Source organism: Hyperolius riggenbachi, chromosome 6, assembly GCF_040937935.1.
Source record: "Hyperolius riggenbachi isolate aHypRig1 chromosome 6, aHypRig1.pri, whole genome shotgun sequence".
Lineage (NCBI taxonomy): Eukaryota > Metazoa > Chordata > Amphibia > Anura > Hyperoliidae > Hyperolius > Hyperolius riggenbachi.
The window spans coordinates 307,667,811-307,695,408 of record NC_090651.1 but is presented as its reverse complement, the minus strand read 5'-3'; the positions used below and the strand labels follow the sequence as shown (position 1 = coordinate 307,695,408).

At 42.3% G+C, this 27,598-nt stretch overlaps 2 protein-coding genes across 3 annotated transcripts in view; one reads left to right on the top strand and one right to left on the bottom strand.

Annotated features, from left to right (window-relative positions):
- Window positions 1–24,633, bottom strand: part of KCNJ14 (potassium inwardly rectifying channel subfamily J member 14) — a 50,196-nt gene extending 25,563 nt beyond the window's left edge. The window contains exon 1 of one of the 2 annotated variants that reach the window (XM_068241283.1): window positions 24,184–24,633. The gene's annotated coding sequence lies outside the window, so the exon portion shown is untranslated. Of the gene's footprint in view, window positions 1–4,084; window positions 4,106–24,183 lie in introns of those variants that run through there. The other variant, XM_068241284.1, reaches the window with a different exon arrangement.
- Window positions 1–27,598, top strand: part of LOC137521677 (pleckstrin homology domain-containing family A member 7-like) — a 327,880-nt gene that overhangs the window by 21,588 nt on the left and 278,694 nt on the right. The window lies entirely within an intron of this gene.

The following is a 27,598-nucleotide window of genomic DNA, read 5'->3' as shown; positions in this document are numbered from 1 at the left end:
TTCAGATGCCTAACCGCAGCCACCCCTCTTCAGATGCCTAACTGTAACCACCCCTCTTCAGATGCCTAACCGTAACCACCCCTCTTCAGATGCCTAACCGTAACCACCCCTCTTTAGATGTCTAACCGTAACCACCCCTCTTCAGATGCCTAACCGTAACCACCCCTCTTCAGATGCCTAACCGTAACCACCCCTCTTCAGAAGCCTAACCGTAACCACCCCTCTTCAGATGCCTAACCGTAACCACCCCTCTTCAGATGCCTAACCGCAGCCACCCCTCTTCAGATGCCTAACCGTAACCACCCCTCTTCAGATGCCTAACCGTAACCACCCCTCTTCAGATGCCTAACTGTAACCACCCCTCTTCAGATGCCTAACCTTAACCAACCCCACACCAACCCTAACCGCCCCCCCATGATGCCTAACCTTAACCACCTCCCTGCACATCTAACCTTAACTGTGCCACCAATGCCTAACCTTAACCACCTCTTCTCCGATCCCTAACATTAACCACCACCCCTACACGCCAAACCCCCCCTCCCCCCCCCCCCACATTGAAAACCTGGCTCAAAAAAATGCTAAATATTGGGTGTCGCCATAGGAGCCAATACAAATATCATTTATAGAAGGAAATTTGGGCTCCGAAAGTGTCATGGCCACCCACTATTCTCCTTCTATAAACAATATTTGTATGCCTATGGCGGTGCCCAAACGTTTCGTGCTTCGTGCATGTCTACCTACTGTATATGTATGCAAACTCCAACCACAACTCTGAGACTGAAAGCATTGTGACAGTCTGTAGAGCAGTGTCTGTTCTCCTAGCAACCAATTTGCATACCTACCAACTTTTTGAGATAAGAAAGATGGAAACTTTAAAGAGGAACTTCAGTGAAAATAATGTAACAAAAAAGTGCTTCATTTTTATAATAATTATGTATAAATGATTTAGTCAGTGTTTGCCCATTGTAAAATCTTTGAAATCCCTGATTTACATTCTGACATTTATTACATGATGACATTCTTAGTGTTGGCAGGTATGTAGCTGCTGCATGCTTTTTTGGCAGTTGGAAACAGCTGTAAACCGCTATTTCCCACAATGCAACAGGGTTCACAGGCAGGAAACTGCCAGGAGTACGTACTTAGAGTTTCTTTCTACAGCGCCCCCTGATGGTCTGTTTGTGAAAAGGAATAGATTTTTCATGTAAAAGGGGGTATCAGCTACTGATTGGGATAAAGTTCAATTCTTGGTCGGAGTTTCTCTTTAAGACACCCCCCTGCCACACCACTAACCACGCCCCTACCACAACTCTCACTATGCATATCACAAAGAATTCAGAATCAAATTAAATCAAATTCAACCCACACTGGTCCTTTCTATCATTGGTAGTTTTTCTTCATTTTAAGATTTGAAAACAAGATATATAAGAATTTAATTGATGGAAATTAAAGGGGCACTATGGCGAAAAATTGTAAAATTTAAAATTTGTGCAAACAAATACAACACATACATTTTCCAGAGTAAAATGAGCCATAAATTATGTTGCTGTCACTTACAGTAAGTAGTACAAATCTGACAGCAGATTTGTAAAGAATAAAAGCCTTGCTAAGAATCCTCTATGAAGACATGGACTAGTCCAAAACCTGTCGCTTCAGTCAGGTTTCTACTACTTACTGTAAGTGACAGCAACATAGGAGAAAAGTAATTTATGGCTCATTTTACTCTGGAAAAAATGTACATTTTATTTGTCTTTGCATATTTTGCCATAGTGACCCTTTAAGTTTAGAGTTAAACACATTCTTCAATAGAAAAATACATATATTTACATAGATCTGTACATCAGTCCTGAAAGAGTTACAGATGAGGAAGAAAGAGGTTACCAAAGAGGGACTGTCCCTCCAAAAGAGGGACATTTGGGAGCTATGCATTTGGTTCTCATTTCCTGTTAATGAGCTAGGTTGGGGCATGTCATGTGAATATTGATTGGCTTCTAGGAAAGGAGTATAAAATATTTTACAATCGGATACTTTATTCATGCCGCAGATAATGACTGTAAGCACTTTAAGTCAATCTATAATGTCAGGTTAGGCCGCAAATTATAGGCATAATTGAGGTCATCTACCATTAGTGGACAGTCAGACTTCGATGATATAATATGATGTTATAATGACAGAATAGCAGAGGGACTATTGGCACTGTGCTGTGCTGTACTAGTTGCTAATGGGCCCTTTTGCAACTCACTTTTTCTCCTCCGTTTTCGCCTAGGTGATATTTTCACATTTTATCCATAAAATGCTTTTTAAGTCCCCAGCAAGCATGAAAATACGCTGAATAATTTTGACAATACTTTTCCTCCTACTTTTTAGTACCTTTTCAATTGCAGACTGCTGAAAAGTTCATTTAAACAGAAGATGAAAAATTATCTCCTAGGAGAAAACTTTGAATAAAAAATGAATGTGTTTTACTATTTAGTGATAGAGAAGTGACAAAAATACATTTTAGATACCGTGTTTCCCCTAAAGTAAGACATCCCTTGAGAATAAGCCCTAGCAGGAATTCCTAGCATGCTTGAAATATAAGACATCCCCCGAATGTAAGCCCTAGGACCAGCCCACATGACACCAGCAAGTCACGCTCAATACAAAGCCTGGATACAGGAGAGCAGCAGTATAATGTGAGTTCTACAGTCCTGTATATGTGTCAGGCAATTTGTGTTTTTGTTGGAGCCAGCCCTCCCGATCTGTTGTGATAAGCAGCAGCAGTAGCACTTCATCTCTTCACCTTTTCCCAGGATACACAGCTTATCCTATCTTAGCTCTGGGGAGCCTGACAGAGTTCTCTGTCTGCAAGAAATAGACTCTTACCTACATGAGCAGCAGAATCTATTTCTTGTAAGTGAGAGCCAATATCTGCAAACCACAGGCTCTGTGCATGCTGCTTGTGTTTCAGCTTGGCATGCAGTATATACATTTTGCATAGGAAAACTACCAGTGTTCCCCCAAAAATAAGACAGCCTCTGAAAATAAGCCCTAGTACATATTGTAAAGCAAAAATTAATATAAGTTTCTTATTTTCGGGGAAACACGGTACATAACTAAAATTAATAGTAAGGGTAAAACTCGAAAAATTTGAATATTGTGCAAAAGTCCATTTATTTCAGTAATTCAACTTAAAAGGTGAAACTAAAATATGAAATAGGATCCCTTTGCAGGTATTTTGGATTAATTAGCTGATGAGTCTGACACTTTGAGCCGAGAATATTGAACATTCTCACAATATTGTAATGGCCTGAGATTTTGATTTGGGGGTTTTTATAAGCTGTAAGGCATAATCATCAAAATTGTAACAAATAAAGGCTTGAAATATCTCCCTTTGCATGCAATGAGTCTATTTTATATATTAGTTTCACCTTTTAAGTTGAATTACTGAAACAAATGGACTTTTGCACGATATTCTAATTTTTGGAGTTTCACCTGTATGAACAGACGTGATCAATAAAAATTAAACCAATTCCAAAACGTATATTGCAGGCCTGTGGTATACTGTGGCATAGGTATTATGAGACCAAGCCATCTGGAGTCATAGGTTATCTGAGTTCCTGCTTATGCAAGTTTTTCTGTATGCACAGATCGATCCCGGAGTCCTCAAATGTCCCTCCCAGACAGTGGCGTGCAGACAGATTAGGAGCGCACACAACACAGCCACTCAAAATCCCTTAGTCCCCAAACCAGGACCAGTTGACTTAGCCTTACACGCGGCTACATAGCTTTCACAAGCCATCATATCCCAAACCCATTACTAGAAACACCACAATACAGATGCTGTGTCAACAATTCTAATAATAATTGCGAGAAAGCCCTTTACATTCCCAGATAGAACAATGATGACAAACATTTCACGAAAGCATCTCCCATCCTACTGTGAAAGCAGCTAAATAGAACACCAGGTCCGGGAATTCAACCCAGCTGATTTAATGTCTCAGGCTTCTTTTAAAGGATCACTATTGCGAAAAATTGTAAAATATAAAATAGATGTAAACACATGCAAATAAGAAGTATGTCCAGAGTAAAATGAGCCATAAATTACCATATTTTCAGCCGTATGAGACGCTCCAGAATATAACAAGTCCCTAGGTTTAGAGGTAAATAAAACAGTGAAAAAAAATGTATATATATATATATATATATATATATATATATATACATATATATATATATATATATATATATATACATATATATATATATATATATATATATATATATATACATATACTGTATATATATATATATATATATATATATATATATATATATATATATATATATATATATATATTATACACACTAAACCTGGCGCATCCATATTCCAAGAGTGTCTTATAATGTTCTCCCCAGTTGGTATCCTCCTGTGTCCCCTTCTGTCCCCATGTGTCCCCTTTTGTCCCCCGGTGGTCCCCTTCACGTTCCCAAATGTCCCCATCTGTCCCCTGGGTGTCCCCTACTGTCCCCATGTGTCCTCTACTGTCCCCAGGTGTCCCCTTCTGTCCCCAGTGTGTGTCCGTGTTCCCCCCGTGCCTCCGCTCCCTCCACTGTGTCTCCGCTCCCTCCCTGTATATGCATCAAGTGCAGTGGCATGTCTTACATAATCCATGGCACCCGTGGGGATCGCCGATCTCTTCTCTGCTGCGCGGCACCCCCAGTGAATAGCTTGTGCTGATGACGCGATCAGCCCAAGCTGTTCACTGGGGGAGCCGTGCAAAAGTGAAAAGGTCTGTGATCCCCGCAAGTGCCATGGATTAGGTAAGAGAGGACTGTATTGAAGCATGAAATTTGGGCACCCGCGGCTTATTGACAATTTGGGTACCCATAAGTGCTAATGCAAATATATGCTATAAATTGGAAAATTATCGTTTTAAAAGTTACAACCTTAAAATTTTTGAATTTTTTTTATCGTTTTAAAAATGAGAACGTTATAGTTTTTGACATTTTTAATGTTTATAGTATAGTACAGTATTTAAAAATTATTAATTTTTGAAAGTTATAATTTTGAATGTTATTGTTTTCAATATCATAAGTTAAGGAAGAGGGGTTTTAGGGTTAGGCGTCAAGAAGGGGGATTTTAGAGTTAGGCTTTAGGAAGGGGTGTTTTAGGGTTAGGTGTCAAGAAGGGGTGTTTTAGGGTTAGGTGTCAAGAAGGGGTGTTTTAGGGTTAGGTGTCAGCAAGGGGTGTTTTAGGGTTAGGCGTCCAGAAAGTGGGTTTTAGAGTTAGGCGTCAGGAAGGGGTGTTTTAGGGTTAGATGTCAGAAAAGGGTGTTTTAGGGTTAGGCGTCAGGAAGTGGGGTTTTAGGGTTAGGTGTCAGGAAGGGGTGTTTTGGGGTTAGGCATCAGAAAGGGGGATTTCAAGGATAGGCAGCGAGGTTTTAGGGTTAGGGTTTCCTAGGGTTAGGGTGAACGGGATTTCCTTCAGGGCTTCCCCCGTCGCCATGGCGACAAACGGAGTGATGTCATCGACGTCGTGACATCCTAGGGAGTCCCGATCTACCCTTCAGCACTGCCTGGCACTGATTGGCCAGGCAGCGCACGGGGTCTCGGGGGGTGGGGGAGGCCCTGTATCGCGGCGGGTAGCAACGGATCGGCGTCGAGCGGCGGCGATCGGGTAGGACACGCAGCAAGCAAAGTGCTTGCTGCGTGTTTAAAAGAAAATTATTCAAATCGGCCCAGCGGGGCCTGAGTGGTGACGTCAGGCGTTTCTGGACGAGCTCAGCTCGTCCAGAACGCTAGGGAGGTTAATTAATATATACCGATATTTTATTATTATAATTTACACTATTTACACTTTAAAAAAAATGAAGAATATTGGTAGATATTAATGATAATTTTATTAACAAAAACGGGCACCCATTTTTTCCTTGCATCTCTATTTTATGCACAGGACTGTATCTATATTATATCATGTGAATACTTCACATTTCTGGTCATCAGTATATCCTGATTGCCAAACTTACTGGGTTTTCTATGCTTTTTTATTGCTCTTTACAGGCTTACATTCCCTGGAGTCTTGTCATTTATACACTACATAGTGGTTATGAAATCCACTTAGTAACAAGTCTTATATGTTCTGATGGGTTCAGACTAAGAGGTCACATTACACTTCTAGGCTCAGCTATATTATTGATGCTTTGTGTCAACTGTTACATTTTGCACATCCCTGAGGAGCATCCTTCCTGTGTTTCCCCATCTCCCATTACAGCCAGTGACCCACTGCACAGTGACATGAGTCGCTTATGCATTCTTATTTCCTTATCAATAATTCACACTATACATATCTATATATGTTACATAAGAAACCCTCTTTCACTGTCCTGTTCAACAATCTATATATATAAAATCGGATGTCTGTATGTATGTGTGTGTGTGTGTATGTGTGTGTGTGTGTGTGTGTATGTGTCGCGATCACGCGAAAACGGCTTGACCGATTTGAACGAAACTTGGTACACAGATCCCTTACTACCTGGGATGATATGTTCTGGGGGTCTCGCGGCCCCCCTGCACACCTGGGCGGAGCTACAAACAGCAAATCAGATTCCACCCATTCAAGTCAATGGAAAAAATGTAAAAGGCTGCCATTCTCACAGTAATCAAGCCAGAGTCCCCACACAGGGCACAGTTGGTCACTTGGTGACCGAGGTTACAAATCCAGGAAAAGTGGGTGGATCATAAAACAGCCAATCAAATTTCAGCCGTTCATTTTAAATGGGAAAATGTAAACTGCAGCCATTCTTAGACGGTTAATCACAGAGTTCTCAAACTTGCCACAGTTGGTCACTGGGTGAATGCGATTACGATTCAAGAAAGTGGGTGGAGCCTACAACAGCCAATCAAAATTCACCTATTGATTTTCAAGGGGAATATTTAAACTGCTGCTATTCTTACACTTTTAATTGCAGAGGCTTCAAACTTGCTACAGCCGGTCATTGGGTGACTGGGGTCCAAATTCACTAAAGGGGCGGGGCCACATACAGCCAATCAGATTTCCTTGGTGGATAAACTGCTTCCATTCACACATTTTTGATGCCAGGAACCTGACAGCTCACACACTTGGTCATTGAGTGACTGTGTGTCAAGGTTACAAAAAGTGGGCGGAGCCAAAACAACTTTTACTGGGAAAATATAAACTGCAGCCATTCTTACACCGTTAATGGCAGGGTTCTCAAACTTTGCACAGTTGGTCATTGGGTGACAGATTAAGATTTTGGAAGGTGGGTGGAGCCTACAACAGCCAATAAAAATTCCCCATTTGATTTTCAAAGGGAATATTTCATCTGCTACCATTCTCTTATACTGGTAAAAGCAGATGCCTCAAACCTGGTACAGTTGGTCACTGGGTGACTGGGGCCCAAATTCAGGAAGGGGGCAGAGCCACAAACAGCCAGATTTGTTTATTTTTCAATGGGAATATACAAAGTATTGATACCAAGGAACCCAAAGCTGATAAACTTGATAATTGAGTGACTGTATGTCAAGGTTAGAAAAAGTGGGCGGTGCCAACAACTTCATTTTTTACATTGCAGGGTTCTCATACTTTACACAATTGGCCACTGGGTGACTGGGATGAACATTCAGAAATGTGGGTGGAGCCTACAACAGCCAATCAAAATGTACCTATTGATTTTCAAGGGGAATATTCACATTGCTACCATTCTTACACTGTTAGTGGCAGAGGCCTCAAACCTGATACAGTCAGTCATTGGGTGACTGGGGTCCAAATGCACTAAAGGGGTGGAGCCACAAACAGCCAATCAGATTTGTTAGATTGATTTCAGCCATTCTGTTATTGGCAGGGTTCTCAAACGTGACACAGTTGGCCACTGGGTGGCTGGGACTAATGTTCAGAAAAGTGGGTGGAGCCTACAGCAGCCAATCAAAATTCACCTTTTGATTTTCAAGGGGAATATTTACATTGCTGCCATTCATACACTCTTAATAGCAGAGGCCTAACATTTGCTACAGTCAGTCACTGAGAGACTGGGATTTAAATTCTGAAGGGAGCGGGCCAAAAACAGCCAATCAGATTTGTTTAATTTCAAAGGTAAAATGCAACTTATTGATGCCAAAGACCCCAAAGCTCATAAACTTGGTCATTAAGTGACTGTATGTCAAGATTAGAAGTAGTGGGCGGAGCCAAAAACAACTAACTTTTTACATGGGAAAATGTAAACTGCAGCTTTTCTTACACTGTTAATGGCCGGGTCCTCAAACTTCACACACTTGGTCACTGTGTGACTTGGATTAATATTCGGAAAAGTAGGTGGAGCCTACAAGAGCCAATCAAAATTCACCTATTGATTTTCAAGGGAAATATTGAAACTGCAGCCATTCTCACACTGTTAATAGCAGAGGCCTCAAACCTGCTACAGTCGGTTGTTAAGTGTTTGGGGTTCAAATTCAGTAAAGGGGCGGAGCCAAAAAGAAACAGATTTCTTTGCTGGATAAACTGCTTCCATTAGCACAATTTTCATGCCAGGAACCCAAAAGCTCACAAACTTGGTCATTGAATAGTGACTGTGTCAAGGTTATAAAAAGTGGGTGGAGTTAAAAACAGATTTTTCTGGGAAATTGTAAACTGCAGCCCTTCTTCACTGTTAATGACAGGGTTCTCAAACTTAGCATAGCTGGTTACTGGGTGACTGGGATTAATATTCAGAAAAGTGGGTGGAGCCTAAAAATGCCAATCAAAAATCACATGTCACTTTTCAAGGAGAATATTAAAATTGCTTCCATTCTTGCACTGTTAATGGCACAAGCCTCAAACCTGGTAGAGTTGGTCATTGGGTCACTGAGGTTCAAATTCAAAAAAGGGGACAGAGCCACAAACAGTGAATCAGATTTGTTTCATTTCATGGGAAAGTACAAATTATCGATGCCAAGGACCCCAAAGCTCACAAAATTGGTCATTGAGTGACTGTGTGTCTAGGTTACAAATAGTGGGCGGAACCAAAACCAAATTTCACTGGGAAAATATAAACTGCAGCCATTCTTACACTGTTAATGGCAGGGTTCTCAAACTTTGCCCAGATGGTCACTGGGTGACTGAGATTAATATTCAGGGAAGTGGGTGGAGCCTATAGTAGCCAATCAAAATTCACCTGTTGATTTTCAAGTGGAATATTTAAATTGCTGCCATTTTTACACTGTTAATAGCAGATGCCTCAAACCTGCTACAGTTGGTCATTGGGTGACTGGGGTTTGAATGCTGGAGAGGGGCGGAGCCACAAACAGCCTATCTGATTTGTTTCATTTCTATGGGAATATGCAAATTATTGATGACAAGGACCCCAAAGCTCACAAACTTGGTCATTGAGTGTTTGTGCATTAGGGTTAGAAAGTGGCCGGAGCCAACACCAGTCAAATACATTCCCGGGCAACGCCGGATCATCAGTGGGTGGAGACAAATACACATTTCACTGGGAAAATGTAAACTGCAGCCATTCTTACACTGTTAATGCCAGGGTTTTTAAACTTTGCACAGTTGGTTACTGGGATTAATATTCAGAAAAGTGGGTGGAGCCTACAAAAGTGAATCAAACTTCATCTGTTGCTTTTCAAGGGGAATATTTAATTGCTACCATTCTTGAACTGTTAATGGCACAGGCCTCAAACCTGGTACAGTTGGTTATTGTGTGACTGGGGTTCAAATTCAGAAAAGGGGTGGAGCCACACACAGCCAATCAGATTTGTTTCATTTCAAAGCAGATTATTGATACCAAAGACCGCAAAGCTCACAAAACTTGGTCAGTGAGTAATTATGTGTTAGGGTTAGAAAAAGTAGGCGGAGCCAACACCAGCCAAATACATACCCGGGCAACGCCGGGCAATCAGCTAGTGAATGATAAATATTCAGTTTTAGTTGATTTGCAGAAAGAATCTGAGGCTGCTAAATAGTTTTACATAACTTTTCCATGCATTCATAACTGACATAACTAACAAGAATTATTTTATACAGCTGCAAAAATAGGTTCCTCTGGCCTTTGTAGCATTTTGCTATTTAGAAAGATGGAGGTGAGGTGAGTATTCCCATGGTGGGCCTGCCTGTTACATGCACCTCTTTGTATAGTCCGTGTCCCGTCTCCCATGCCACCATCCTCTGAATGATGCATTTCCTGTCTTATCAGTTTCCATATATGGGGATGGCACTGCCTAGGAGAACTTATGGAGAAGCATGTGGTCAGTTTGATCAGTTGATTTGTAGGGCTCTAATTGGCTGGTCATGATCCTGTGTCAAACCAGGTAGCCATCACAGCAAATCAGAACCTTACAAATCTATCAGCTGATCAAACTGATCACATGCTTCTCCAGGCATTCTCCTAGGCAGGGCCATCCGTATCCATATGTGTGTCCCCATCAATCCAAGCAGTGTTCCGCCACCATTTATTTATTAGGTGAAAATATTAATGCCAACAGCTAAGCCCATGATAAATCCGAAACTCTTCCTACTTTGCTGGATAAATTCTTGTTCCGGGGTGGGATAGAGGTTGATGTGAATATACTGTATTGCACAAGGCAGAGAAGAAGCTCCAACAGTGTTTTTTCCTTTCTGCTCTAAATGATAAGCAATAGTATAATAACCTTTAAAGACAAAATGTCTTTGCTACAGCTGATACAAATCCATGCAATAAATCTGCAGTGTGTCAACTTCCTGCTTCCATGGAAGCAGACATATTGTTAACATCCTGTGTTTACAAATTAGCTGCTCTGCCATGGCAGAGGTTATTCTTGAGCTGACACAGTTGAGAGATCAAATTACGGTGGTGATCAGTCACACATGAGGGGGAAGTAGACAGGCTAAACTGTCTAAAAGAGTTCAGGTCCACTTTAATATGAGTTTTGAAGTTGAAATGTACTTTGCTTGAAAAGCATAAGTTGGAAACAATGGAATGAAAATGTGTGCTGTTTTTAAGCAGCATCTACACGCGTAGATGCGGCCGCGATGTTCCTTATCAATCGAGCCGCTGATGCGGCTCGATTGATAAGATCCGACAGGACGGATATCTCCACCGCCGATTCCCTGCTCGCTCCCCGCGAGGGGACAATGGCAGGGAATGGAGCGGAAGATAAGCCGCGCTGGCGGGGAGGAGCGGGGAATCGAATCCGGCGCACGCTCGGCGAGCGGGTACGCGGTGGGTACGAGCGGGGACGCGGAAGAGGCGATCCGGCGGCAAATCGAGCCGCCGGATCGCCGCCTCATCTACACGTGTAGATGAGGCTTAAAAGAGACAGGAAGATGCTTTGTGAAAATCCTCCCAACAGTGAAATCTCCACTAACCCAGGAAGGAAAATAAATCTAGCAAATCAAAGCCACTGGTTGCTAATTTATCAACAAGAAGCTGAATTGCAACTAGGGGCTTTCATAGGCTAGTTTTCTTTTCCTTCTTGGATGAATCATACAGTGGCTGAAATAAAACAGGACCTGTGCCTGTGGCAACTGACAAGTACATAATTTCATAATTATTACATTTTCCATATTACTCTGCAGTCATCTGTGCAAAGACAGATGAACGATAGATTGACTGAAAGATTGATAGATTTTGGTGTTTCTTACGTAACTAGAGCAAAGGCAACGGGCAACCGAAAGTCTCAACTAACTGTCATGCCTGAGGGGATAACAGGGACAGTGCTTCAGAGGGTTTCAGGGCATTATAGGGTTGAAAATACTTACCAAGCCTCCAGGTGCCATCTTCTATCCTTTCTGCATGCTCCCTTCGGCTTTCCAGCGTCCATGCATGGCTTCTGGCATGTCACCTGACCCGATGCGGGTTATTATTATTACTTTGGATTTATATAAACAAACAAACACAGAACACTTATATTGTGCTTTTCTCCTGGCGGGCTCAAAACGCCAGGACTGCAGCCACTAGGACGCGTTCTATAGGCAGTAGCAGTATTAGGGAGACTGGCCCAAGATCTCCTACTGAATAGGTGCAGGCTTACTGAACAGGCAGAGCCAAGATTCAAACCCTGGTCTCCTGTGTCAGAGGCAGAGCCCTTAACCATTACACCTTCCAGCCAGTGTCTCCTGTGGTGCTGTGTGTCCTTTGTTGTTGAACTAAGTTCTATATTTAAGATTATTTGCTGAGTCGTCCTTAGAGTCAGCATTTTGACTCCATCAGCTTTCTGGAGAAAAACATGTCCAAAAACATCATGTACTTATGTAGGAGAACATATCTGACACTGCAGTGATGACATCCGAGGTCTCGTAGTGCACTTAACATTTTGCTGAGTTATCCGCGCTAAGTTTTATGAATCAGTTTTCTTAACATTAGGAAACTTTATAGGTTGATAGAAGACAATGTAGCTGCACTGGTAAGTGAAGACATAAATAGAACTTCAGCAGTAGTTTAGAGTAGTTGGGGTCTACCTCCCTTAATGCTTTTTCTGCTGTCTGTGACCCTGGCGGCAGCTGTCCTTGGGTTTAAGCTTGCCACCGTCAGCCAGGTGTTTGCTAAGTGTTGATTTTCTTGGCAGTGATATAGTTGCTGCAAACAGTTCTTGGCCAAAAATTCACTATCTTTGAAATAATTTGTCTATGAATTTCTCTGGTGCGAAACTTATGATGATTGGCTCATGATGATTTCCTTAACTGGGAATTAACAGTTTCAGATTTGTGCTTGGCCAAAGTCATCTGGGCATTGGTGGAAGTAACCAAAACCAAGCAGGTACATTGCATTATAGATCAGACCCTCACTTTAAAGAGGAACTGTAGTAAAAAAATATCATAATCAATTAAATTGTTTATTTTTTTACAATATTTATTTATCGATTATTTAGACAGTGTTTGCCCATTGTTACATCTTTCCTCTCTCTGATTTACATTCTGAAACTTATCACAGGTGGTGACATCTTTAGTTCTGCCAGGTGATCTGTACAGAATGTTTGTCACTGAAAGTTCTATGCCCAGAGGGAGATATTACTTGCTTGGCAGTTGGAAAAAGCCGTTATTTCCCACAATGCAACGAGGTTCACAGGACCATGGTAATGACATTACACTGTGGGCGGGGTTTCACTACGATATCAGCCACACTAAGCCCCTGATGATCTATTCGAGAAAAAGTAAAGATTTCTCGTAGGAAAGGGGGTATCGGCTAGTGATTGGGATGAAGCTCAATACTGGGTTAAAGTTTCTGTTTAAGTAATTTAACCACTTCCGGATACCGGGTGGTTTTGCTGATCGGTGCTGCGTGGGTTTTCCAGCCCGCAGCACCGATCAGCTAGCAGCCAGGCCGATCAGACTTCCCCCCTTTTTTCCCCACTAGGGGGATGTCCTGCTGGGGGGGTCTGATCGCCGCCGGCTGCTTGCGCTTGCGGGGGGGGGGGCTCTCTTCAAAGCCCCCCTCCGCAGCGCTTCCTGGCCGCCTTCCCCTTCCCTCCCTCTACCTCCCCCTGTGAGCGGCGCAGGACGGAATTCCGTCCTGCGCCGGATAGGATAGGCTTCAGCCTATCAGGTGCCGGCGGTCCCCGGCCAATCAGAGGCCGGGGATCGCCGATCTCCGCCACGGCGCTGCTGCGCAGCAGCGCCGTATACATGTAAACACCGGGGAAGATCTTCCCCGTGTGTTTACATTTACCCTGCGAGCCACGATCGGAGGCTCGCAGGGTGTTCACGGAGACACCCCCCGTGAACTGACATGGAACGGCTGCTCATACGAGCGGCCGTTTCCATGCAATCCACTTCGGGATTCAGGGGCGTAGTTAAGCGTACGCCGAATCCTGAAGTGGTTAAGCACACTTCAACATGAGTGCACTTTAAAAGAAGGTTTAAACTTTGGAATGTTTTAACTGTATCAGAGCCTCAAGTGTTAAGGTGGCCACCATACAATTTTTTAAATATCTGTTCAATTTAATAATTGCAATCAATTTTTCTGACTGATTGTAACATTTCAAAAATATGACCAATGTACCACACACCTATGTCCAATTTTTCCCCAATTATGATAAAAATGATTGGAAACTCTGAGAAAATTGCTTGGGTGTGTATATGAATAAATTGACACCTTATAATCTTTAGAGAAATTGAAGAAAAATATCTGGCATTCCGGATAGATAAAAATCGAAAAAAAAGGGAAATCCGATCGGATGCAGACTTGCTAATATATATTTATCCGTTAGTTGAGCCGTTTGTTATTTTTCTGTATTATTGTGTATTGCCTTGTTTCCTTGCTTGATGGACGTTCGCTGCATCCCCGGTGGATCAGTGAAGTCCATTATCCAGATAGCTTGGATTCTGCCATCACCACGTTGGTGACTGGTAGTATTCCTGCTACTCTAGTTTCTGGGAACGTAACTATAGGCTGCAGTTGCTATTAGATACGTTCTATCCTGTAGTCTTGCCTGGGTGGATGCTTGCTGGTGACTGTTGTTAGCCAGCTTGCTCTGTTTCTGTGGACGTTACTGTGAGCTGCGGTTGCTATTAGTTACGCTCCAATCTTTAGTCCTGTCTTGTACCTGTCTGAATACTTGCTATCGCTAAGGCAGCACAATGCGAACTAAGGCGGCGCACATCGCACTGCGCTGCCATTGTGTTTTATTTGTATCGGTATCAGAAGCCTAGAGCTGCAGTTGCTCTGGGCAGCCTGTGTAACCTCTTCCATTATCCAGCTCTTAGCCTTGTTGTGCTGGGTGGTCAGGAAGTATGACCACCCAGCATTACACTGAGTTGGACAACAAGACTGAAAACACACACATGGCAGAACATCTCACAGCTAATTTGGTTGAGTGCCAGGGGCGTAGTAATAGCTATAGCAGCTGCTATGGGGCCCTGGAGCAGAGGTGGTACTTAACCACTTTACCCCCGCGCGTACGGATTTCTCCGCCCCTTTTTCCATCCTTTCACCCCGAGGGACAGAGAAATCCGTACTCTGCGCACTGCCGCTGCTGTCCGCGCTCCCGCTCGTAAACACGCCGCCCGCCGCTAGTAAACACGCCGCCGCCCGCTCGCCCAGAGATCAAGGAACGGGAAAATCCATTCCCGTTCGTTGATCTCAGCCCCGCAATGATCTGCTGCCGCTCGGCTGAGCAGCGCGATCATTGTGAAAAAATAACAAAGTCCCAGCCTCTTTCTACTTCCTGCAAGCGTCCGGAAGGACGCTTGCAGGTCGCATGAAACAAATTGGTAATGTTACCATCTTGTGGCCAAATAGTAAAACTACACCCTAACCATTTTTTACACACAAATAAACTTGTTTTACACAAAAAAATTAACTCCTTACCTCCCACACTCCCCAATTTTTTTTTTTTTTTGTAATTAAAAAAAAAATAAAAAATTTACAATTTAAAAAAAATACATAAATAGTTACCTTAGGGACTGAAATTTTTAAATATTTATGTCAAGAGGGTATAACACTGTTACTTTATAAACTATGGGCTTGTAATTAGGGATGGACGCAAAACTGAAAAAAATGCACCTTTATTTCCAACTAAAATATTGGCGGCAAACATTGTGATAGGGACATAATTTAAACGGTTTTATAACCGGGATAAATAGGCATATACATTTAATGGGTTTTAATTACAGTAGCATGCATTATTTAAAAACTATAAAGGCCGAAAACTAAAAAATAATAAATTTTTTCCCACATTTTTTCCTATTTTCCCATTAAAACACATTTAGAATAAAATTATTCTTGGCATAATGTCCCACCTAAAGAAAGCCTAATTGGTGGTGAAAAAAACAAGATATAGTTCATTTCATTGCGATAAGTAATGATAAAATTATAGACGAATGAATGGAAGGAGCGCTGAAAGGTGAAAATTGCTCTGGTGGTCAGGGGGTAAAACCCCTCAGTTGGGAAGTGGTTAATGTATTCACCATTAACTTTCTTGTGTTTCTCCACCCTCTGACTTTGTCTCAGTGCCCATGAACTATGTGCAGTGTTGATTCCATGAGAATGTAAATTGCCCAATTAACTCATATCCATAGGGTGGGGCAGGTGGCATTGCACATGAATGGCTACATCTGAGGGCCCCACGATCTCTAGCTACGCCCCTGTTGAGTGCTACCGGGTCAGTAACATGACTGGGTACAAATTAGTGCCCACTAACGATACAGTATTTATTGTACAATTTTACTACATCTATGGAGTAGAAGGGTAAACTGAGTGAATATATTCTGTATAGATACTTTAGATAGTCCCTCATATTACATAGAAGTCGTAAGACTGTACAATCATGATTGTATCATTAGTATGCACCCTTTGGTTTGACCTTTGCTTTATGTTTAAACTATTCTCAGTTAAAGAACAAGCGACACCCATGCTAACCTAGAAATAAAAAACACATATATAAGTAGATAAATACTAGTTCTACTTACATAACAGATGTTTTGTGCTATCCACGTAATGATTCCTGTGAATTTTATAAAGCAAAAGCAGAAAATCTGATTCTAGGCAGTGGCCATCTTGCCAAGCTAATACTGACATCATATCCTCCCTGACTCTTGTTTTCCCCCCTCCCTTCTCTTGCTCATTGTGTATTCATTAGCTGCCCTCCTCCCAGAGTCTTCAGACACTCCCACTGAGGTGTATACTAACAACTGCACTGTCTTTTTTTATTTACACATCCAATCACTGAGTCACCTCAGCCTTGCTTGTAAACACAAGTAATCAGAGGGTGTTTCTAATAAGCAGCTAGGCAGGGAAATAAATTGAAGCAGAGGAATATATTATAGATAAAAAGAACTCCCAGCATTCAACTGTTTGGCACTAGGGCCAGTGCTCCTAAAGTATGTGATAACTACAAACCATAACAACAGAAAAAGTTTTGCAAGTTTGGAATGCAGGATTAGCATCTTTATTACTTAATACACTCAGACCAGTTGCTGTTGAAATTTGATTTTTATAGTGACAATACTGCTTTAAAGAATATCATAACATTTTAATTATATGTAAACACACACAAATAAAAAGTATGTTTCTTCCAGAGTAAAATGAGCCACAAATTACTTTTCTCCCATGTTGCTGTCACTTACAGTAGGTAGTATCTGATGGAACCCCCATGTTTTGGATTAGCCCATCTCCTCATGGGGGATACTCAGGGTTTTCTTTATTTTCAAAAGCACTTAGTGAATGGCAGTTTCTCCGTCTAACTGCCAAAAGAGTGTGCAGCAAACAGGGAGGCTGGCCTGCATCTTTGTATAGATCCTTTTCAAGAAGTGTCATTCTGAGAATACCTCATGAGGAGATGGGCTAGTCCAAAGCCCGTTGGTTCTGTCAGATTTCTACTACCTACTGTAAGTGGCAGCAACAGAGGAGAAAAGTTATTTGTGGCTCATTTTACTCTGGATACTTCTTATTTTTATGTGTTTACATGTATTTTACATTTTACAATTTTTCACGATAGTGGCCCTTTATATATAGGATGTACTTGATTTGCAAATCATTGCATTGTTTTTATTTTATTTTATTTTACATAGGCCTCAATGCATGGAGCATTATCAAACGTTTATCAAACACTTTATCAAACGTTTGATAATTTACCTCATGGGTAAAATCTCATTTTGAATTCACTAAGGTGTTATATATTTGTTGAAAGTTTTATCGGTAAAACATTCGATAAATATATAACACCTTAGTGAATTTAAAATGAGATTTTACCCATGAGGTAAATTATCAAACGTTTGATAAAGTGTTTGATAAACGTTTGATAATGTTCCGTGAATTGAGGCCACAGTGTCCAAACTTTTTTGTAAAGGGGGCTGAAAATCTCACAGTGTTTCAAAGCTGATTTCACCTTTGGAACAAATCTCGCCCATCTTTGGTGCTTGCGCAATGTGGAAACTAGTGCGCACTACAAGACTGCCTAAAATAAACTAAAAATAAAGTTAAATAAATCTACATTTATGTCTGAAGTGCTGTGCGTTCGGTACCTGGTTGTCGTGGCGATCCTGCTTGCATGCAAGCACTGTGTTACATAATAGATTTAATTATGCTGTAGATGGACAGTACATTTGTGAAGCCCCCCAGGCAAAGGACCTCACTAGGAATCAACCAGTCCTGTATGCTCCAAAGTAAGAATGAGCATAATGAATACATTGGACCGGATCTTCACACTCGTACTTTAATTGTATCATTTTCATTCTGTTCTGTTGTGATCATGTAAAATAAATATTACGACCTTTGTTTTGGCACTGCAGACTGATATGCTAATATGTTCCTAAATCACAGCCCTTTCAGATCCCACTTATTTTGGAGAGATAATGAGCAGGAAGGTAACATTCTACACTGACTGGTTCAGTTTGTGAATTCGTTAGGAGAATTTAACAAAATGTTTATTCCAGGAAACATTATTTGCTTGATAGTTCCACATAGCTTGTTGTTTAACGAGGAACTCCAGTGAAAATAACGTAATGAAGAAAAGTGCTTCATTTTTACAATATTATGTATAAATGATTTAGTCAGTGTTTGCCCATTGTAAAATCTTTCCTCTCCCTGATTTACATTCTGATATTTATCACATGGTGGCATGTTTACTGCTGGCAGGTGATGTCAGTGGAAGGAGATGCTGCTTGCTTTTTTTGGCAGTTGGAAACAGCTGTTATTTCCCACAATGCAACAAGGGTCCCACAGTGTGATGTCAGCACCATGGTCCTGACATCACACTGTGGGAGGGGTTTCACCACAATATCAGCCATACAGAGCCCCCTGATGATCTGTTTGAGAAAAGGTAAAGCTTTCTCACGGGAAAGGGGGTATCAGCTACTGATTGGGATGACGTTCAATCCTTGGTCACTGTTTCTCTTTAAGTGGAATTCCAATTTTGGTTTAACTATTTTTCAAGCCCCGTTCATTGAAAAAATGTAAAATAAATCTCATACTCATGTTTAGACCACATAAGGATTCAACATGAAAATGACGGTGCTTGTGGGCTGGGCTATTCTTTCTCTCCTCCTCCCTTCGATGGGTGGGGCAGAGCATCACACAGTGCCTTAAAGGAAACCTGAGGGGAATATAAACTGATTAGATAAACAATTCTACTGTATATATCTTCTTACTCCTTTAAATGACTTTTTTTCAGAATTCTTTAGTTTTATTCTCTGTGTGTCAGCAAAGAAAAGAAGGTTTAATGTTTTATTGTCTTATATGCTGACACAGTCTTTCAGTGTCCCAGAAGCTAAAATATATGAACTATTGATCTTTTATAATCTATCCCCTGCTCTCATGACCATAGTCATATGTCTATGTATGTATCGTGTAGTGTATGTATCATAGTCTAGGGCCAATTATAGGGGCAAGCCAATTAACTTATCTGTCTGTTTTGGAAGTGTGGGAGGAAACTGAAGTGCCCGGAAGAAAGCCACACAGACACAATAGTGCTGGCTGTGATTCAAACTGGGTACCCAGCACTGCAAATGTATTGTAATAATTATTGCCAGAGTGTACATTGCTGTATTCCCTGTCAGTTATATAAACCAGTGTATGTGTGTTTGTTTAGGGTTTGTAGGCTGCTTTTATCCTCCCCCCACCCCCCCCACCCCTCCATACAATTGTCTGGTGGTTTATAATGTAATTGTGCATTCTGTACTATAAAAAGGTTTATAGTGCTATCCAGCTATTCTTGAGTTTCATATAATTTTAGGCAGGTGCCAGCAAAGTCTTCCCTTGTTAGCCACCTGAGCTTTTTGGAGAGGGATGAAGGAGGGTGATCTGTGGACAAAGCAGACAGGACCCTGGATTCTTACCAGGCCCTAGGTCTTCATCTAGGTTGCTTTGTGGAAAAAAAAACTGCCTAAGGCCTCTTGCACACTACATGTGATTCTGATTTTTTATACGTCCGATTTTGGATTCCGATTAAAAATCTTAGCAGTACTTTCTTTAACTGGAATCCAAAATCGGATCAGATAAAAAATCGGAATCACATGTAGTGTGCAAGAGGCCAAATGCTGATTGGACTGAGCAAGTGAGCAGCACGGTGATGAGTCATTACTCTGCCCAACCGTAGCAAAGTTCACAATGTAAACCTCAGCCCTGTTTTGTTGCTTCCCTTTCCAGTCTGAGAGCTGCTGTGCAGGGCATTACAGGAGACTGATTATATCACTTATTCTAGCTGAATTTACTATATGATGCCTCTCCGAATGTTAGTTCTGCTACCTGAGAAAATAAAAAGAAAAGTTTAATACATACCTGGGGCTTCCTCCAGCCCCTTTCAGGCTGATCGCTCCCTCGCCGTCCTCCGCCGCCACCCAGTAATTCGGCCAGTCAGCGCAGGCCCCAGGTATGTATTAAACTTTTCTTTTTGTGGGTTTGCCCTGTGCACCCTGGAGTTCTCCACATTCCAAAAACAGACTGGTAGATTATTTTAATGTAGTCACAATCAGCATGGATGGTTAGAGGTGTTTTGATTACGGATGACAGGTCACAATTAGCTGAATGACAGACAAGAATATAGGAGTGTCAACATCTGATGTCTGTCAGTGGATTAGTGCAGGTATGGAAAATGGTAACAGTTGCTGATATTCTGTGCTTTGCAGCTCATTACTCCTGCAGCAGCAGGAGAGCTGCTGGACAGATTCATGGCAACAGTATTCCAAACACAGTACACAATACTGTTGCCAAGGTTGCATGACACCACTTGCTGGAGGGGCTCCTAAGAACTATGCCATGTACACTATTCTTTCCGGAAATATTATAGACATCTGGAGATTAGATTATGGAAGGGATTGGATAGGACTGTTGTGTAATTATGGGGCAAAGGAGTCACTGTGCTGCATCACGTGGCCAGCCCAGTGATTTGTTAACACTTAATGTGCCCACTAATGGTACAATTTTAAGTAATTGTCTAAGTGATCAGAGAGAAAAAAAGGGAACACCGAGAGCCCAATATAGTGTAGTATGTACAATAATGGGTAATGAGAGGTATATAAATGAATATACTCAGAAGTATAGGCAGGTGTGGAGATTAGACCTGTCCTCACTCAGGATTAAGATGTCGCTCTCTGTAGATAGGGAGAAGAAAGGGAATTCAACCCCTCCAGCAGGGGTGGATGCTGATATTGTAAGGAGAACAGAGGCGCCAAAAGAATAATAAGCGCCTACTTCGGGGAGATGAGTCCACCACTGCCTCCCGAGGAATTTTAAAGCTTTTAATACATTTTATTCTTTTGGCGCCTCTGTTCTCCTTACAGTCTAAGTCAGGGGTCTCAAACTCGCGGCCCGCGGGCCCTTGATACAATATTTTGTGGCCCTCGCCGGCAAAAGCTTCCTTATAGTTCTCTTCAGTGCTCCCAAGTAATCCGCCGCATCCCCGCCGCTAAACTAGGGCTGCAGAGCCCCCAAATCGCCCGGGGGGCAATCCGCCGGCATTTCCCGGAAGGGGCAGAGCTTTCAGCTTCAGCTCTGCCCCTCCTGACGTCAATCGCCGCCTCTCCCCGCCCCTCTCTGTGAAGGATGAGTGAGAGGGGCAGGCAGAGGAGGCGATGCACCGCGATTGTGAAATTTCTTATGCGGCCCAGCCTCATCCTGACTTTGCCTCCTGCGGCCCCCCAGGTAAATTGAGTTTGAGACCCCTGGTCAAAGTGATCAGGTTTGATCAGAAATAAAATGCCATAATATATCGATTGTTTTAACTTCCTATCCATCAAAACATATAAAAAAAAAAGTTTTTCTGATTGACTAAACTGTTATTTGATGATCACCTGTGCAGTCAATTTGGGACATCAGCGAGGTTTATTTTCTGGCAATCGGATCACATTTATCTGAACGCTAGGGCGATTTTTTTTTGCTGAAAATTGTACCGATAGTGGACACCTTTAAAATCACCGCCCCAAATAGTGTATTAATAGAGTGGCAAGAGCTAGTAAGGTGCCCAAGAAGACTGTAGTTGTTTTAGGTTTGTACTTGGTCCTACAAACATGCACAACACAATACAGAATACAGCAGGTATTTGCGTAGGTGAGTTTAATAAAAAGGATGCTAAAAGTTTCTGTCACTACTATTATTCAAAAATCATACTTTTTTCCATACATTTATATTGCATTCGATTATTATTGTTTTGTATTTATAGAGCCCGACATCTTCCACAGCACTGTACAGAGTCCATTGTCTTGTCACTTAACTGTCCCTCAGAGGGGCTCACAATCTAATCTCTACCATAGTCATATGTCTATGGATGTATTGTGTAGTGTATGTATTGTAGTCTAGGGCCAATTCTAGGGGGAAGCCAAGTAACTTATCTGTATATTTTTGGGATGTGGGAAGAAACCCACAAAGACACAGGGAGAATATACAAACTCCATGCAGATAGAGCCCTGGCTGGGATTTGAACCAGGGACCCAGCACTGCAAGGCGAGAATGCTAACCACTACGTGACCTATACTGGTATTGGGAGTGGGGTGTAGGGGGTGACAGTCAGTTTCTCACCGGAGCACTCAATGAGCAGAGATGGTTGTGATTGCACTTTTTCTCTGGTTGACGGAACACATTAGTCCACCCATAGACATAAGACAGAAGTGAATTGTGTACAAGTTCAGTAAAGATAAAAAACAAAGTCCTGCAAATATGACAATTGGTTGGAAATTCTAGTTCAACAGGTCATGTTTTTATGAAATTTTCCGCCAATTGCAAATACTGTTTGAATGAATATAATCCAAAATCCAGGAAATCTTTCTTACATAGCTAAGTACGTGGGGAGCAGCACAGCACCATCCAGACATATCAGCCTTGCAGGCAGTGGCAAGGCAATAGGGGATGCAGAGGTTACAACTGCACCGGGGCCCCTGGACCCGAGGGGCCCACTAGGGGCCCTTCTCCATCCATCTTATTAGTTTTTCATTGGTGCTCTACTGGTAATGAACACCTCTATATGTGCATTGAATAGTAGTAATCCTTTACTAACAGTTTCCTTACTCTGATTATGCTTCTCTGACACTAAAACTGTCCTTGGTTGGTTTTGGGGCTTTATATCAATCTAGTGCTTGGGGCCCATGTAAAATGTGCACAGGGGCCCCAGGCTGCTTACCTATGCCACTGTTTAGAGGTATGGCCAACCGAGCCCTATCTGGGGCGAAAGGCATTGGGCAGGTTGGGTAACCTTGGCACATTACTGTAGTATTGTTCCCCCATTGATAAACATTTATTTTCTTGTTTATATCACCAACTGAAAGACTTGATGACCTTTTAGCATCTGATTGGAGTTTGCTTATGTAGCTCCCCTAAAATATCTATAGTTACTTTTACCACAACTTTTAAGCCTGGTACACACTCAGTTATGATTGGCCAATCACTGACCAATGGTATCACTTCCATGTAGTATGAGGGACAACAGGTTTTGAATACTGTCAGCAGATTGTGTAGGTAAACCCTAATACTACCTGGAGGAGGTAAAATTGGTCAGTGATTGGCCAATCATAATTGATAGTGTGTACCAGGCTTTAGCCTATAACAGCAAGGTGTTTCCAAGTACTACTTATATCTGTGGCTAGCCTGCGTGCCTTGCAAAGGCGTGACTATGGAATACTGACATTGACATAATAACCATCATCATAATAACATATTTATAAATAAGCCATTAAAAATGGTAAAATACTTTCAATTTAGTACTTTGTATCTATTTATTTTACATGAGCACACCTTCTAACTCAAGTCATAATGCACTTTCTTACGTTTCCATAGAAACACTACTGAAGTTCCAGACAGTAGACTTTCAGCTATAAAACAACTATTATAAAGCAGTAAAAACTGAACAATAATACATACTAGACGAAACACTGCGGGGAATAAAAACCGCTAACTTCCTGCTCTTCAGCCTGTGCTGCTTTTATAAAGATCTCTTAGGTTTCTCCAATATGTGCTTATTGTACTCTATACTTTATGTTTTATTTATACTTATTTTATACTTATATAAACACTAAATAATAATACTGCACCTTTGTGCCCCAGTTTACAGCCTGTTTCTGTGAAGTGTTTTTCTTCTCACCTCTGCAATAAGGATCAAGTGATTTTGTCTGTTTCCCTTAAGCCTGTCTCTCTTTGTACTAATCCCCATGCCCTGGCCTCTGTTCACCTTGCCTCTATAGGACTCTGTCACAGCAGCAGCAGCAGCACAGTACTACGCACCACTTAAACAAATCTACATCCCCAAAAATCTACCACAGCACAGACCTCTTCACAGTACAAATCAATGCTAGAAGTGTCTTACCTGGAAATACTGTATGCTTTGTCATAATTCACTTCTCCTGATATTTTGCTGTTGGCTTGAAAGTTTTGGATCCGCTTTTAGTTCAGCAGTTTTCTTCTGGTGGAAAAAGCTTTGTAAAATCTCCTCATTGGGTTCTTCAGCTGCAATAGCACCTTTATTTGATTGAGGGATGAAAAATCCAGCAGGAGAGCCCTGTGGTGTGCCTGTGAGTCTCTTTGCTTCACTTCTCCTGCCTCACATGTGGGAATTTCTGAGAATAAAATGAAATCACCACTGAGGTGGCTCTATCCTTTGATCCAATCATGGCACTGCCCTAGGCCTTCAGCCAATCACCTTTCGACCTCAGTCAGCCCCCTGCGAGGATGAGCCTTCCTTAAGCAGGCTTGGAAGTGACTGCAGCGAGGTCCTCCCCACAGTCTACTTATAATGCTAACTTGTAATGCAAGGCTACAGTGCTGATCCACTTGCTGCAAGTTAGCAAACACATAGCCTGGAAAACAGTCAGAGAGGCACAGAGGCAGGCTTTGCCCACGGAGGATTCATTAATGAATTTGTCAGAGCATGGGCTTAAGCTCGTTGAGAACAGTCAATAGGAATATTGATCTGAATAGCTAAAGCGTGCAAACTGCCCTGTATTAGTTTCCCATTCAAACCGGATTTACAGAGGCATTTGAAGAACAGATTGGACAGTTCTTTTGTGTATATTGAATGCATATCCCTGTGCTAAATAATCACTCTCACGCCCAAATTTATTTTCAACCTAGGATTTGTAAATGCATTTAGAAAAAAACAGTTTGCTTAGCTGTTATGTGGAATGCATATTATTCTGAAGAAATATCACCAGACATCTGAGAATGGTAACTGATTTCCATGTTAATTTATATATAATAACTGCATAATGTGATGCAGCATAAAGCCATGCAAGACAACAGGCACAGATTAATGGGGTAGTTTTGTGATATGAAGGGTGTAACTAATATAGTAGACATGATCTTTTTTTCATAGACTCCACAGTCTACTGCTGATCTTATTGACTCCCAATCAGGGCCAGATTTTCCATAAGGCACTGTAGGCTCGTGCTTACGGGCGCCTAATGATGGAAGTGCAGCTCACTCCCCTCCCCGAGTGCTTCCCTCCCTCCTTTCCTATGCAGAGTCCTGTGCAGAATGTAAAGAAGGGGTTACTCACCCTGCTCTCTACATTCCACTGACAAGATCTCCCTTCAGTGACAGCATCTCTAGCTAATACTTGGGAGTACCTGAGGCTACTTAATATTGGGGTACTTCTGACTACCTAATACTAAGGGGCACCTGTGGCTACCTATGACGGGTAAGATAGAGGGAACAGTTGGGCCAGCCAGCACACTTGCAGTGCAGTTTAGTGGGGGTTTGTGGGTTTGTGGAGGGCGAAGTCTAGGGTGGCGGGACAGCTCTGCCTGTAGACACCGGTGATGCATGCTCCCAAAGTCTCCTAATCTTATAAAGGCTTGTCTGAGAAAAACAGCAAAAAAAGGTAATGAGAGAAGGCATAGCATGAGAGATCACAGAGGTAGTAACTGCAACCAGGCCTCTACTCTACTATTATTATTATTTATTAGATTTATATAGCGCCAACATATTATGCAGCGCTGTACAATAAATAGGGTTACAGACAATGATAACTGGGGTGACAGAACAATACAGGTAATAGACAATAGATACAACACTACAGGTTATAGCAATAAGATACACAACACAATGCAGATAGGAGTACAATGCCAGATCATAAACTGGAGTGGTAGTGGTAAAAATTACAAGTTCCAATTTCTGGGTAAAGTGCACACAGTCAAGTATGATACACAAGGGGAAAGGGCCCTGCCAAAGGCTTACAATCTAGAGGTAGGGGTTGGTGACACAAAAGGAGGGGGTGCAGCAAGAAGTTATTGGCAGAAAGGATTAGGGCAGTGTTGAGTTGATGTAGGCCTCCTTGAAGAAGTGAGTTTTGAGTGCTTTTTTGAAGGTGTTGAAAGTGGGAGCGAGCCTGATGGGCAGTGGGAGAGAGTTCCACAGGATGGGGGCAGCTCTAGTGAAGTCCTGCAGTCGTGCATGGGAGTGCAAAATGCGTGGGGTGGTTAAGAGGAGGTTGTTGGAGGAGCGAAGTGGGCGGCCAGGTGTATGTCTGCTGACCAGGTCAGAGATGTAGGTTGGGCAGGACTTGTGTATGGATCTGTAGGCCAAACATAGGTTTTTGAAGCTAAATCTGAAGTGAATTGGAAGCCAATGAAGGGATTTGCGTAGGGGAGTCATGGAGACAGAGCGGTGGGAGGAGTAGATGAGTCTGGCTGCTGCGTTCATGATGGATTGTAAGGGGGCTATGCGGTTTTGAGGGAGGCCTGATAGGAGGGAGTTGCAGTAGTCCAGGCGGGAGATGATGAGGGCATGGACAAGGAGTTTGGCAGTGTCTGGAGTCAGGAAAGGCCGGATCTTGAAGATGTTGCGTAAATGGAAATAGCAGGCCCTAGCTACGGTTTGGATGTGGGAGGTGAAGGAGAGGGTCGAGTCCAGGGTGACACCCAGGCAGCGGGCTTGTGTGGTTGGATGAATGATTGTGCTATTGACAGTGACGTAGAGGTCAGTGGGGGTGAGGCAGCACGGGGCGGGAAGATTAGGAGTTCAGTCTTATCCAGGTTTAATTTTAGGAACCTGGCAGACATCCAGGATGAAATAGCAGAGAGGCCAGAGGATACTACTAGTTTAAGCCTGGGGTCCGTCTTCACCTGCCGATACCATTTCCCCATCCCAGTGGAGACATCTGTGCATAGAAGGGAGGAAATTGGATATCTTATTTATGGACTCCGTTGTCAGGTTTACTACAGGCTTCATCTATCGTTGCCATACCCATCATTTCCCATGAGCCATGTGAGTTCACTCAACACAGGCCAAGCTAGAGATGCAAGACCCAGCATTGGATCTGATAAATCAATGGCCTTTTTCTACAACTCGTGCTTTGCTCTGCATTGAGATGGGTGTGGGCTACACTTGCTATCTATTGGCAAAGCTGCACATAGTCTTTGGGGGTTATGTATGTACTTTGTATGGGGGTGGAAATAGCTGAACATATGGAGGGGGGAAGGGACATTGGCTGTTCTTGTTACAGGGATTAAATGGCTGCATTTTTTAGTGGGGACACATTGGTGCACTTGTTATATGAAGGTATGACAGCACTTTTTATAGGGGTGGAAATGGATAAACATGTTGGTCGGGGGAGAGGGAGAGAGAGAGAGTAGAATAACATCTTATTCATGGGGACACGTTGGTGCACCACTGCACCTTGATATGTGAGGATATGTCAGCACTTGTTGTAGGGGTGGGAATAGCTAAACCTGTTGGGGGGGGGGGGGGGGGAGAATAGCAGCTTATTCATAGGGACCCATAGG